The 15,854-nt window shown below is 34.6% G+C and overlaps 1 protein-coding gene and 1 pseudogene across 16 annotated transcripts in view; both read right to left on the bottom strand.

Annotated features, from left to right (window-relative positions):
- The window catches only part of NUMB (NUMB endocytic adaptor protein), a 129,048-nt gene that overhangs the window by 55,362 nt on the left and 57,832 nt on the right, over positions 1-15,854 (bottom strand). For 6 of the 16 annotated variants that reach the window (XM_039883733.1, XM_039883729.1, XM_039883732.1 and 3 more), the window contains one exon: positions 15,063-15,147. The exons of the other annotated variants lie outside the window; for them this stretch is intronic. The gene's annotated coding sequence lies outside the window, so the exon portion shown is untranslated. The remainder of the gene's footprint in view (positions 1-15,062; positions 15,148-15,854) is intronic. 16 annotated transcript variants of the gene reach the window in all.
- Positions 13,469-13,587, bottom strand: LOC120619851 (uncharacterized; annotated as a pseudogene).

The raw sequence follows: 15,854 nt of genomic DNA on the forward strand, positions 1-15,854 counted from the left end.
AATCATACCCCTTGGGGAAATCCTCGTTTTTGTAAGTATAAATGTAAAAATTGAGAACAAAGTTTATTTTGTCCTACGAACTAAATTTTAAAAAAAGAAATGAAATCCCCATTCTACTAGTATTTTCAAAGGTCACTAGATACAACTTAATTGCCACATAGAGAAAACCTTTTCACAGTTCTCATTCTCTTTAACTTAACTGCTCTGCAAAATGTGACACCATGATTCCAGCTCTCCTCGTACACTTTCCTCCCTGCCTCCCCTCACACAATATTTTACTCGGATTTATCTTCTTCACCTCTGTTTCTACTGATGCCTTTGAGGGCTTCCTCTACTTTCTCCCACACATTAAGGGTATTCTCCAAACATCAGTCCTCAATATGTGTTCTGTTATTGACACTATTAGTCTTAGAGAAATAATCAATCAACACAAACTACCACCCCGACTATGATTTCCCCATCGTACTTTTAAGTCTTGCTGTCTTACTCAAATTTCTACATTTTAGTGCATTGATGTTGCTTCAAATACATTTACTTTAAAATTAAATCATCACCTCTTCTCTCCCATTCCTTAAGTCTTTCCCCTCTGACCCAATTTGTTAGGGTCTGTAAAAACTGAGAACTTACTATGGGCTGGGCTCTATTGTTAATGTTTATGGATACAGAAATTAGTAAAACAAGTTGCCTTTAGGTGGCTCTCTCCCCTCATAAAAGGTTAATTTCTGCACAATATGGCAAATATAATGATAGCACTATATACAGTATGCTCTGGAAGCACAGTCTAGGAAACAGTTTCTATAGGGGATATTGCCTGAGTTAAGTTTTAAAGGAAGAACAAAAATTAGCCACATGCAGTGGGGAGTAGGAAGGAAAAGATATTTCAGGGAAAGGCAACATTATCGATAAAAGCAGAGATGTATGAAGTCAAATGCTAGGCAGCAATGGGAGAAGAGCAATGCAGAAATTAGGTCGGAGGCGTAAGCAAGGGTCAGGTCCTGATTTTATCCTATAGACAATGGAAAGCCACTAAAAGGTCTGACATGGTCAGAGTTGCAATAGAGTTAGATTACTCTGGTGGCAGTGTGGAAAATAAATCTGAGGGGGAAAGACTACAGGTGAGTTAGAAGGCTTTTTAAATAGTCTAGGCAAATTATGACGACAGCCTGAAGTAGGGTAGTGGTGGTGGTGTCAGTGGGACTAAAGAAAAGTTTAGAAAATAAGAGTAGTGAGAATTGAGTCAACATGATGTAACTGTGCTCCAGGAAATTATTTTGCCCAGGATGGTAAGACCGTAAACCAATAATTAGGTTAGCTTCACTGTTTGCTTCAGGAAATTCTAAGAAATGAAGAGTTAGCTAACATTTGAAAATGGGTTAAAATTAAATTATAAACAAATTATTTTCTTTCTATATGTCATCTCTCTCCCCCATAAAAAAGTTCATGTTTAGCCCTGACTTTTTTTGTGAGCTTTGGTCTTGTACTTCCAACTCTAACTCAAATATCTCCAAATCAAATTTATCTTTCCTTTCAAACAAGCTCTTCTTCCTGACTTCCCTCTTTCTACATAACACCTATACATCCATCAAAATTTTCAAATGACAACAGCAAAGTCTAAGGTTTGTCTCTGACACTTTTCCATTATTCTTCCATACCCAGTCCATCAATTAGTGCTACTGGATGAGAGTATCAATATCTCTGGCATTCAGCCATTACTTTCTATTCCTAATTGCCCTGGTAGAAAAATCATTTCATCCGTCCATCCTCTGTAACAACTCTCGACTTTAAGCCTTCTTTCCTCTGAACTTCCTGCATAGTTATGCTAGATTAATAGCCCTAAATTCATCCTTGGTTTTGCTCAAAAACTGTTGAAGATCCTAAAGTTTAATTTGAGTCTGACATTCAGGAGCCTCTATCACCTAAACCCAACCTTCCCCCAGCCTCCTCCTCTCCTAATACTTTCCCACATAATCCTATGAAAATCAGGCCTTTTGAACACGCCATGGCTTTCCCACTTCTCTTCCTTTACACTGCACTTTCTACTTGTAATGTTTTACTTTCCTTCTCTTTCAACTAAAATACTGATAATGAAGCTAATTTTAAAGTAATATTTATTGCAGAGGTAATGGATGTTACTTGTAAATAACAGGAAAAACAGAAAAATCCAAAGAATGAAAAGCAAATGACCTGGAATCCCACTAAACAGAAATAACCTCCATTAACATGTAGAATTTTTCTTTGTCTTTTTTATGCATATATGCTTTATCTTTTTTTAATCAAAAGGGGATCATATGATATATCTCTTTCATCAAGGCAAATCTGAAAATCTTTCTACTCCTTTCAGAGTAGCATGCTTTTATTTACAGTCCAGATCTAAAGCTCAGACACATTTTTATGCTATTGTTACAATCAAAACTTCATATTTAAAAATGAAGAAAAAATCTTTACATTTCTTTGAAGGCAATATTTATATTTCACTCAGTACCTAGTACAGACATTTGTTTACGTGAATTGTAAATTGCATACAAAAGACCTCAAATATTTTAATTAAAATTATTTAACAAGTATTTACTGATTGCCTATCAAGCCTTACAGCAGTACACAATATGGAAAACCTATGCCTCTATGAAGGAGACAGAAAATAAGCAGGCAAATTATTTACAGTGGTGTACTGGGTGACAAGATCTAACCGTTAAATTTTCAGTAAGTTTGTAAACTGGGTGTTGAACACAACCTTTATTAAAAATCCAATTGTATAAACATAAGTTATTCTAAGACGAAGGTAATAAATATTAAAAACTTATCACTTCCTAATTATTTTATTATGTTTTACTATAATCTATGCTCCGGGGGTTATGATTTTTGTATCTGTATAGTAGAAATACTATATAGTGCTGGGCTAGTGTACATCTCTTCCCAGCATCATGTGCAGTGACTTCACCTTGGTAACTTGAAATCGGCCGTGGTGGAAGTATTTATACTGTGGAATTTGGCAAAAACTACCAATTATAGCTTGATTTATTGTTTTGTGATTGTCAACCTCTAAGAAACTGATGGAGCAATTGTTAATGATGCAGATTAACCTTAAAAGTGTGAAATGTCTATAACCATTACATTATGAATAGCACAAAAAAATGTGAGGAAATATTCTTCCAGTATTTGAAAACTATTATCCAATCAATTCTGCTAAGTAGTCATTCAGGTAATTAAGAAATGAGTGAAATTTTTGACACGTCTTCGTTGTTTCACTTTCATCTTACTCATGATCACAAATTATGTCCAGGGGACGAGTGGTGAAACACCAGCACAGCACCGACTATAAGGTATGTCAGAAAATGGTAAATGCTATGCGGAAAAAGACGAACAGGGTTAAGAGGGAATCCGAAGTGCTGGAGCAGGGATACAATTTAAATTAAAGTAACATTTGAGCAAAGAATTGAAGGAGGTAAAAAAGTGAACCATGCAAGTAGGATGAGAATTCCAGAAAAAGAAAAATAATGCAAAGCTCCTGAGAGGGTTGCTGGCCTAGAGCATTAGACAGAAAGGAGGTCTGTGTGCCCAGTGCGAAATGAAGACAAGAGAGCAGGAGAGATGAGACTGGACGGGTTACACAGGACAAAGTCATATTAGGGCTTTGTAGTCTAAACAGTTTGAGATTTTTCCTTTGAGAGAAGAAATGGGGAGCCTTGGAAGGGTTCTAAATAAAACTTATGCTGTATGTTTGGCTGCTGGGTTAAGAATGGATTGAAGGGAACAAGAATGGAAGCGGGGAGATAATTAGGAGGTAACTAATAATCCAGCAGATGATGGTGAATTGGATCCAGATGATTAAGCTCCTGAATCTTCTTTCTATACCAGCTCTAGAAAATTCACTATTCACTGATATAATATCTGTTGAAATAAGACTATTTTAATAGGGAAAAGGTATATTAGATTCTACTATGAATGTTGGCATTAAAGATAGTTTTCTAAAACAAAGTAATAGCTCAACTGTTTCAAATATAAAGTCTTATCTACAAAATCAAAAGATCAGCTAAATTGTCATACTTTTGATAGCAATTAACCTTATGCGTGACAAAATAAACAGATTGCTTAAACAGCACCTACATATATAAGTGTATGAAGGATTTCACACATAAACAGTAATTTGTTCTACCCATGAAAGAACAAAAAGACAAGAAGAAATAATAAATATTGGGCATCTGCTGTGTGAATAGTACTATCTATATACTACAGCGGTCCCCAACATTTTTGGCACCAGTGGGACCGGTGCTCCTATGAGACTCTAATACCTGATGATCTGAGGTGGAGTTGAGGCAGTGATGCTAGCGCTGAGGAGCGGCTGCAAATACAGACGAAACTTTGCTCGCTTGCCCACTGTTCACCTCCTGCTGTATGACCCGGTTTTTAACAGGCCACAGACTGGTACCCTTGTCTGTGGGGTTGGGGACCTCTGCTATACTAAGAGTTTCATGTGCAAGTTTATAAACTGTTAAGAAATAACTGTTTCTAACCACAGGAAGCCCACATTAAAGGGAAGAGACAAACTAATTGCAGGATCAGTTCCTAAATGCTCCCTATAAAACATAATACATAAAGAATGGCAAAATAAAACTTCAAATCAAGCAAAGTTTTCTAAATGAATTTTCTGGGGGAAAAAAAAAAAAAAGAATTAACTGGTAAGCAGTTTCATCCAACTTGTTATACTCACCAACTAAGGAGGTTAAATTTCTAAAAGAATCTTCTATAGCCAGTGCAGTCATGTAAGGTGTACGACTACGATGCCTTTAAACAAACAAAAATTCTCTAATACAGAATAGGAACAATTTATGTTTCATATGGTAAGCTACAAGCAGAAAATGGTCTTATCTGTTGGAAAAACATAATAAAACTAAAAAGACCAAGACTTAGTGGCACAAAAAGTATAATTTCTAACAATGGCTTCTCAATGTTGCATATGTAGTCAGCTTTATGGTTCTAAAGTTAGATTATTTTAATATTTAAAAAAGCTTTAAGAAGAGCTATTGGTCAGAAACCCTAGAATGATACAAGATTTTTTCTATAGTGTTTATTTATATTGGAATGGATTACTCAGGAAGATTGCAAAAATATGGTTTAAAAAATCTGTGAACTATATACATCCCAAATAAGACGGTGGTCTAACAAAAGAATTTCCCCTAATTTGTAAATCATTTACCTGAAAATGAAAGATAAGCCACAAATTTGGAGAATATATGCCACATATATGAATAAAGTATTGGTATCCTAATATTTAAATAAGTTCTAAAAATCAATAAGCAAATCAAATATCGGTTTAAAGTACTAATAGGAAATGAGCAAAATATATAAGCATTTAACAAAGGAACAGAAATGGTCAACAAACACAAGAAATAACCAACATGAATGAATCTCACAATCATAATGTTGAGGGAGAAGGAAGCAAATTGCTTATATTATGATTCTTTTATTTAAATACTAACAACTACGCTCAAAAAACTTCCTATTTACCAGGCACTGTGCACGATGCACTTCGCATGTAATGACTCATTTAATCCTCACAACAGCCCTACCAAGTAGATTCTATTATTGATCTCTATTTTATAAATGAGGAAACAAGCACTGAGAAGTAATGTGCCCAAATCACATGGGTGATAAGTGGCAGAACCTCCTGGTGCCAGAGTCTGTGCTTAGTCTCCTGACATTACATTACCTGGCAAAAATATGCAAAACTAACGAGATAACATTTATGCATATGTATACAATTAACTAAACCATAACGACAATAACAACAAAAAACAAGAGAATAATAAATGTAATTAAGGGCAGTGCTCCTTCTGAGGGAAAAGAAATGGTGACATAATTGGGAAAGGTTCACATGGAAACTTCAAAAGTTTTAAAAATGTTCTAAGTTTTGAGTGAGTAGTAGATATGCAAGTTTTCATTTCATTGTGCCCTATTAACTACATACATTACATATCTTCCTTTGTATATATTGACTATTTTATAATTTTATTTAGGTGGAAAGCAAGTCACCTAAAATCATTTCTGGAGCTGAGGATAGAGGTGGGGAATATAGAACTATAAATACATACACACAATTATGAGACATCTCATAAAGGATAACAACAAAAAAAAAAGTCACATTTAGTTATAAAATCTGTCCCATTTTTACTCAAAAGAATAAAGTCATTGAAATTTAGTTTGTCCAGCCAAATCTGGAATGAACCCAGGGGTTCTGAAGAGCCACTAGAGCGACAACTCTTAAGAAAATGGAGACTTCTTTTCGGAGATTTTTCCCTCCTCAATTTTGCTTGTTCGCTTTTCTTTGTTGTATAGCCACAACGACACCTCTAACTTTAGGCCTCTCTTGTATATAAATTATATGAAAGATCGAACGAGGCAGGAGTATGCTTTAGAAAATTTACTTTGAGGAGAAAAAAACAAAACTGCAGCACATACTTGATATACATAGTAGACATAGAAGACACACTCAGGAAACTAGACCCTGACACTCAAGACTGTTTCCCTCTAAGAAAAAAATAATAATAGTAAGGGCCAAAGTTAGCCAAAATGGTAAAATTACTCTAATTTTCACAACAGTAGTAGTGGGTTGCAAATTTAAGACTATATAAACTAAAATATAGAACAATGGGTACCATATTTTGAATATCTGAAAACAATTACTAAATTCAGAAATTTCCTTAGATTAGCTAAATTTTTTTCAGGGGACTCTCATAAGATTAAGTTCAAAAGATAGCACTAAAAGCAAAAATCACATAAATTCCAAGTTATATTGGGAATACCTTAAGTCATCCATAAAGTACAGTACTACACTATCTTGCAATAAATCCAACACAGCTAGGGATTTCTCCTAGTATGGAACAGCTTGCTGTTTTCAGCTGAACATAATTCAAGTAGTAAGCTTATGTTTATAGGATCTATGCCGTGAGAAAAATATCCACCTAGCACGGCATGCTCACACTATAGGGGCACAAAAACATGGTATGGCAGAAACGCATTGAGTAGAATAGTGAGAGAGCTAAATTTAAATTTAATTAAGTTGGTTTTAACTCACTTTTATTTTACTGTTTGCCAAACATGGTTAAATATGAATATATACAATTCTACTGTACTCTTTATCACGCTTCTATCCCATAATTCTACAGGGGAAGTTAGAAGGAAAAAAAAAAGCAGACTGTCCACCAAAAAAAAAAAAAAAATTTGTTCTCATAGAAATACTATATTAAATCATCATTACATTAAGGTAGGTTATACTATAAGCATCAAGTATTTCATTTTTAAATTTTCTGATTTTTACTATTTCTTATGATGTGGAACTTGCTTTCAAGATTTAGAGTAAGGAAAAAAAAATCTATTTGATCCAGTTAAGTAAGTGAAAAAATGTAAGGAATCCTTGACACTCAGCGTGGCCAGAGATGTAGAGGCAGATCATCTACTCAAGCCTCTACTCGATTAATGAATCCTAAGAATTCTGGATTACATCAAATATCGGTTTCACCGGCATAATTTACCTAACAGGAAACAATTTATAATTTACTTAGTTGTACCACTGGCTGGGTGTTCTACTTAGGCACTGAGCCAAATGAACAGCAACAAAGTACAGCTTCATCACCAACAGTGAAATAAATACAGTATGTCCCATACTTAACTTGCAGGACTAATAAAATTCATTTTAAAAGTTCACAGTCAGTTTTGTGATAAAAGTTAATTTACAAACAGATTTGTAGAAAAGTAGAGAGAACAAAGGGTTGTTTTTTTTTTAACCTACTTCTCAAATGAAACATTCATTCAGCTCCTGTAAAAACCTAGGTGTCAGTAAATTTTAAATCTGTTTATATTTCAGTTCGACTTTTTTTATTAATAGGCTACACATGTTAGGCTATCCTGAATACCATATTGTGCCTTATTTTAAAAAATTCTGCCACCTATGGCATTTTCAAATAAAAAAAAAATTTAAGAACAGATTACTCTAATTTTCCAATAGCTAAAACTAAAAATTATTTTGCTTTATCAACTGTCAGATCAAAGATTTAAAAACAACAACAAATTAAGTCGTGGATGTCCTAAAGATTGGTATTTGAGAACACTGTCACAGTTCGTCAAAGATCTCCAGCCACATGCTCCTCAGCCCTGATTATCATTTAGACCATGTGTTCTCAACTAGGCCATCATATACCCCATAGGCTCTTTAAATTCAGCAATGCCCTAAGAATACATACAAGTCATAAAAAGCTATCTCTTCTGATTGGTTACACAACCAATTTTACCTTTAAGTTGATCACTTGCCTTTCAATTGAGAAAACAATTGGTGAGCTGAAATTTGCAATTAGGCTATACGTACCTTTACCTTTTAAGGTACATTAAAACTTAACAAATAAAAATACATATGTCCTTCACCCTTAACCCCACACAACACACGTATACACAGACTTTCATTAGGATGGTGTTCCTCCAAGAATTAAATCTTCACTTATAGAACAAAATGGTTTTGCTCTGATATAGCAAGGACTGATTTAGCAAGAAACATCTTGATGCAAAAGGGCAGAACTGCTGAGAATGCTAGCCTACTTTTCACACCGACTTTCCTCCTCTAAGCATCTGTCAAGTGTGGGATGAGAAAAAGGTGCTGGAATCTGGAGAGGCAGACTAGAATAAAAATATATCTGGGTCCAAGAATTTAAAACAGACAGAAATGCACTGGAAAAATTACAGAAATAAGAAAGTCAAACATAGTTCTGCTCCCCTTTACTGACAATTTCACAAATTATACACATCGTCTCTTTAATTCTTTAACCCTCTCTGATCTGACCCCTTCCTTTCCCTCATGACCCTTTATCCAAGCCATCAACAAAGACTTGTAAAATATGTCTTAAATTTGTTCACTGCTCTTCATCTCCAACATCAGAACCGTGGTCCAAGACATCTTTGTTTCTTACCTGGACTAGTGTAAGCCATCAACTAGTGTTTGTTTCTATTTCCTCTATTGTCCCCCTCTGATCAACTGTGTAGAAAGTAGCCAGTGTAATCTTTAAAAATGTAAAGTGGCTCATGGCACTGAATAATATAGTTCCATGGCTTTCGAAGCAACTTCAAATTAATCCAAACTCTCAGCATTCAGGGAGTTAGTATGACATAATAATTCATATTGCCCAAGAAGTGGTTGGAACAGTGCCCAGCACATCATAGATGCTCGGTAAATATTGCATAGTAAGGTAAGGCCCCAGCCTGCCTCTTTCCTGGAGGTGGCACTCTCTCCAACTAACCATGATCCTTTCAGTTAACTGTGAGCTCTTTCCCACTTCAGGCCTGCTGTTTCTCTCTGTCTGAAATGCTTTTCTCTCAGACCCTTCAACAACTTCTGTCTCTCACTTATACTTAAGTCTCAACCTAAATGTCATCTCATTGATGAGGCCTTCTTTTCCCTGTCTTTCTAAATACTCTTTTCTGTAATTCTTTATTGTACTACTCTTCTCATTTCCTTCATCCTGCATAATATTTTGTAATTACTTTTTTATTTCATTGATTAAACTTCTTGAACATCTTCAAATGACTATGCATGCCATCCAATAAATTCTATCTAAAATAATCTTAACTAATGTAGATATTAATCTCTTCATCAAGAAGCTAAAAAAAGGGTCGCTTATATAAATATGTCACAGCCTGTGCTATAATTCATTATACCTACACACTTCTCTTAATTGTTAATTAAACATAACCTTGTCTCCAACAAAGTATTGCACTAAGTGCTGGAAGAAGAGAAGCCAGGATGAGAAAATAAAGAATGTTTCCTCCCTTAAAGTCTTGAATGACATAAACATAGGATGGAAGAACCAAAAAAGGGGCATTTCAAGTAGGGGATGGGGTGGGATAAAGAGTCATTATATGTATGTTAAAGTGTATGTGTTGCATTGATTGCAACATGCACCATTATTTTATGTTCCACTAGGAAAGAAAAAAATGCTGCCAATTAATTGTTAATTATTATTGTTTGTTAGTTGTCAAATATCAATAGTAAGAGGCATCCCAGTATGAGATGCGTCTCTGTTTCAAAGATGTTAAGGTTTGAGGAAAAGAGGAAGAGAAGAAAGTAAAAGAAAATTACCATTCTATTATTAACACAAATTCAGTCCTCCAGGAACCCTGAGAACTCTGAGAGATGGAATATTGGTTATTCATTAAAGTCTGTTATCAAGAAGGGGAGAAAAAGCCACTAAAAAGAGTGGCACAGAGCAACGCTTGCTTTCTTCTTGTTTCCATTTTGCCTTGTATATCTTTACCTACCCCTTTGCTTTTAGCTTTTCTAAATCACTTGGTGTGTCTCTTGTATATAGCACATAGGTGAGTCCTGCTCTGTAATCCAAATTGAAAATCTTGGTTGAGTTAAATATAACAAAAAGATAAATCTTGAAAATCTACATATTTTAAAACTCCTAATTGCCTTGTGAATCATACGTTATAACTTAAGGGCAAGCATAACTGAAAATCATAATAGCAAACTGAAAATCTTAAATATGTATAGTCAATAATAATGAAAATACTCCATTATGAATGTAATAAATGGATAGCTTTAAATGTTTATATTAGAAAATAAGGCTAATAATTGGTGAGTTAAGCATCTATCCTATGGAATCAGAAAAAAAAAAACCCAAAGCAATTAAAATACTACTTCTAGTAACACAGTAATGCTAGATTATTCACCCAATTCTCCCACTGAAAACTAAAAGTGATAGATAAAATTTTACTTCAAAAAATATTAAAAGCACTGAAAAGCTGGCAAGATGATAAAGTAATAACCAGATCAAAATCTATGAGAAAGCAGAAACTCAAAGAGATAAGTGGCATAATGAAACTGTTTTTGTCCTGTAGACATCTGCCTAACTCACAAAGTTGAGCTTCAGTGTTAATGATCTCTTGGGAGAGAAGTCAAAGTTCAAGATCTATCCAACATGGAAAATCTAATAGGAGACCCTTTCTCCATAAAGCTGGGACCCACCTGAAAGTGTCATTATGTGGAAAAGAGTAAACCAGAATTAAATCCAGGCTACCCATTCCCACATCTTATCTCCAAAGGACTACAAGGAAATTTGTCTTCCTACTGCAGTAGAGAACAAGATTTCTAAGAGGTTGAAAAGACAAACAGGTCCACACACATATTTGCAACCCAAAATTATCCTTTTTGGGTGGCTCAACACCTCAAATGATGAATTTTAGTCACCAAACTAGTACCTTGAGGCATCTGGGGAAAAATGAACAAAGGTAAATCACCTTGAAGCGATTTATTTCCTTCTTGGGCCTCATAGAAAACCCACAAATATTTCTTCTAGGAAAAATAAGTAGTTCATGGTCAAAATCTCATGCAGGGTAAATAAAAAGAAATCTATACCTAGAGACAACATATGAAACTTCAGAAAACCAAAAAATAAAGAGCTCAAAAGTAGCCAGAGGTCAAAAAAAATGGACTCACTCAAATGAACAAGTATTAGGCAGTGAATTTATCAACAGCAGCAATGGAAACCAGACAAGAATGGAATTATTTCTTCCAATGGCTAAAAAAATAACTGCCAACCCATACTTTTATACCTAATGAAGTATCTATCAAGAATGAGAGCGACAGACTTTCAGACCAAAAAAAAAAAGAAAAGTTTACTACAGAAAATCTCATTAAAAAGAATTTTAGAGAAAACAATCTTCAGTAAGAAAGTTATCCAAATGGAAAAATCTGATGTCCCTGGAGGACTCAAGAGCACATAAAGTTGGAATGGATATCAGAGGCTCATTGTCTGTTTTCTGTCACGTTGATTGAAGAGTAGAAAAGCCAGTTAACAGCGAGCAAGAAAGAGCGAGACTCATAAAGTCAGAGGAAGAAGTTGAGTTCTAGTAGCACTACAGGCCCCTGGTTCCAGCTGTTCCTAAGGCCTATTGAAATCTTGTCCTTGGAAAATAGGAGATAACCCAGTGTCCTTATACTTTAGAGTCTGCTTTTCATTTAAAAAATGCAGAAAGGGAAAAGGCTGGAAATTAAGGGGAAAATATACAATAGAGGAAATCAAAGTCAAGCACTGATTTTTTGATAAGGCTAAAAAAACCCACAAAATCTCTAGTAAGACTGATGAAGGGAAAAAGACAGAAGGCACGAAAAATTGGGAATAAAAAAGAGGGAAATTTAAAAGATAACAAAAGAATATTTTGAACTTCATGCCAAACACTTTAAAAACTCAGACAAAATGGGTGGATTCCTAAAAAAAGAAAAAAAAGAAAACTTTCTAAAAACTGACCTAACTAGAAACAGAAATCCTAAATAAAACCATGTAGAAAACTGAATACATACATTCCCCCAAAAATGCTAAGCCCAGATGTGTCCCCCCAAAATACTAAGCTCAGATAGTTGAACAGAAGTTCAACCAAACTTAAAAGAAAGAGATCATTCCAGTCATATATAAATCCTTTCAGAAGGGGGAAAAAAAAAGATTATTGTTTTTGAGGTTGGCGTCATCTGGATACCAAAATCAAATAAGGGCAATATAAAAAAATAAAAATTACAGGCCAATTTTACCTGTGTACATAGATGCGAAAATCCTAAGTGAAATTCTAGTAAACTAAATCCAAGCGTATAAGAAAAGACCATTATGATTAAGTTGAGTTCATTCCAAAAACGCAAGGGTAATTCAACATTAGAAAATCAATGAATGTCATTCACCACATTGTCAGAAGGGAGGATAACTATATGATCATCTCATAATGAGAAAAAATCATCTGACAATATTCAATACTCATTCTTCACACACACACACAAAATCTTAGCTAACTAGTAAAAGAAATGTCTTTAACCTATGAGTATCCATCAAAAATCTATGGCAAACATTATTCTTAACGTTAAGGTGCACTTCCTTTTAAAAACTAGGTGCAACATAAGAATGTCCACTACTAACACTTGTATTGAATACTGTACTGGAAGTTCTAACTAGTAAGGCAAGAAAAAGAAATGATGTAAGCATTGGAAAGAAAGACAATTTGCATTCACAACACTTTAATAATTTAGTAAGGTGGATGAACACGAATCTACACACCAAAAAAGCTTTTATCGGCAAATAGAAAATGGAAATGAAAACAAAGAAAAATATACTATTTACAAGAGTAACAAGAAATAAAGTATCTAATAATTAAACTTAAGAGAAAAATAGAGATTTTTATGGAGAACAGTTTACTGAAAGATATTTTAAAATATCTAAATAACAAAATATAACATGTTTAAGGATAGAAAGGCTCAATATGATAAAGAGAATTAAATGCATGCATAAACTAAAAGCTACAGAGGCACTGGGCTCATATATTAAGATAAGTTCCATTTTTTTTTTTTTTTTTTTAGGTGAGGCAACCCTTGGCTGACCCCATAGATTGCAAGGACCTTGTTAGCTTACAATCCTTATTTATTTATTTATTTTATTTTTTACGCCTACAGCACCTGGTCTTCCTAGGTGATCTTCCATCCAAGTACTAACCAGGCTTGACCCTGCTTATCTTCCGAGATCAGACGGGATCGGGCTTCTTCAGGGTGGCATGGCCATAGATAAGTCCCAGTTTTTAATAACAGCTTTTGAGAGCCTGTCTGGAAGTTCTGGCAGGAGAGCACAGCTACTCATATACCCTTAACCAAAGAATGGTCCTCAACTCTACCAAGGAAGGTCGTCCTCTTCGACCCAGTGTGCAGCTGTGGAAGGGGCGCACATGGAGAGGTGAGAGAGGAAAGGGACACCCGCCTAGCCAGCTAGATCAGCCAAGTCAACTTTTGAGATCATTGGGGTGACAGATGTCACAGCCAGGTTGCCCTCATATCCTAATAACAGTTTTTGAATTTTTGCATAACTTGACACAAATTACTCTTATTTACAGATATTTATGCAACTGGTACATATTTATTAGTCACTAATTACAGGTATTATACTTTTACCAAATTGTAGTAATAGTTGATATGGCACTTCAGAATTCTGGCAGCAGCAATGAACAAATATGAGTTAAGAACACATGACATCATACGGCTGAGTTCTAGTTGAATGTGCTGTGGGCCCACTGGTTCAAAGGTCAGACAAGTGTGCACATTCACCACAATGTAAGTTATGATAATCACTCCTGCAATGTAAGTTATGGTAACCAACATTTTACGTAACACATATGGTTTGGGTTCGTGGAATTATCTGTGAACACTGCCAAAACATCATCTCCTTAAAAGCCACTGAAAAATGTAAACATTTATTCTGAATACAAATTACATTTACAAGAGGAAAATAGACAAAACACATTCATAATACAATGCTCATACTGGGCTCAAAGAGTATCCCCAGTGGCCTATGTATGGTCCTTATACAAATAATACCCTTGTACATGTAAGACCTATAAGCAGCTGCCCAGTTTGCTTTATAATAGATCTGAGCTCAATCAAATGTATGAATTTCTGGAGATCTAACTTCTTCAAAGTTAATTTTTGTTTATGTAAGCTTTGTGCTCTCTTATATTGCTCCTAAATTTGGCTTTATCCAAATTTCTTAATACAGAATTAGAAATAATGATCATGTTTTATCGGTTGCTAGAGCATACTAAGTTAAAATTTATTGAATGCTTATTGTGTGCCATGCACTGTTGAAAGTGCTTTGCACACATTAAATCATTTAATTTTCACAACAAGCCTATCAGGTGGATAATATTACTATCACCATTTTACAGATAGGAAAACTGAGGTACAAAAAAGTTAAGTAACTTCCCCAATGTCACACAAGTAAGTGGAGAAACTAAACTGAGGGATTCATATTCAGGTAGTCTGTCTTCAGAGCCCCAGCCCCTCAATTCCTATGTTATACTTCTTTTCACAATATTTTAAAAATACATAAAATTATTATGGATGAAAAAATTCACCATTAAAGAAAATTATCAGTAAGTGTTAAAACAACAGTTAAGCAATATTAATATAAACACAACTTATCATATGTTGATACTTCACAGCTATTTCAAAATTTCATGGCCATGATTAAGAGTTTTGAAGTTGGACAGACCTGTCTCTGAATCTTGGTTGTGCCCTTTACAAGCTGTGTGACTTTGGACAAGTTTCGTAACTTCACCAAGCCTCAGTTTCCTCATCTGTAAAATGAGAATAATAAACATCTCACAAAATTGTTGTTAGTAACATAGTTATTGCTACATTACACTGATATGGTACCTCCAAACAAAACACAGGTACAGAAAACAAAAAGAGGAGGTTCTCAATTTCCTCCAGAAAACAGGACTTTATTATAATGATATAAAAAAGTTGACCACTCCAAGTCACCACAGCAACTATAAGACCCACACACTAAAATAGAATCACAATCTCCTCTAATTCATAACAAATAATTCCCCTAGATAAAAGTCAAGTGCCTAGAGGTAGATTACTGGATCTTTGAAATATGAAATACTGTATATACATAGAGAGACAAACAGATAAGACATTGTTGTTTGTTCACAACTACTCCCACAAATCCCATTCCACACATAACCTTTTTAAGTAGTATTCAAGGGGCCCCAAACAGGAAGAGCTGTGTCATAAAGGAGCAATTCCTGGCATTGATAGAAAGCAATTTTTATAAGACAAAAACAGAAAGAAACAGACACGTCTTCGCAGTAGGGTAGAACTATCGTTTCCACTGAAGAGGGATTATGCCTATCATACCTGTAGCATTTTACTAGTCAAAACAACTTAAACTGTCATTATTGCTGTCTTTAGAATCTCAAATTATTTAAAAATAACCACATTCCTATCAATACTTGCATTTACCAGTAATATATCTATATGTGCTAAGGGTAGGTGT

This window comes from Pteropus medius, unplaced genomic scaffold (assembly GCF_902729225.1).
Source record: "Pteropus medius unplaced genomic scaffold, Ma_sr-lr_union100, whole genome shotgun sequence".
Classification (NCBI taxonomy): Eukaryota; Metazoa; Chordata; class Mammalia; order Chiroptera; family Pteropodidae; genus Pteropus; species Pteropus medius.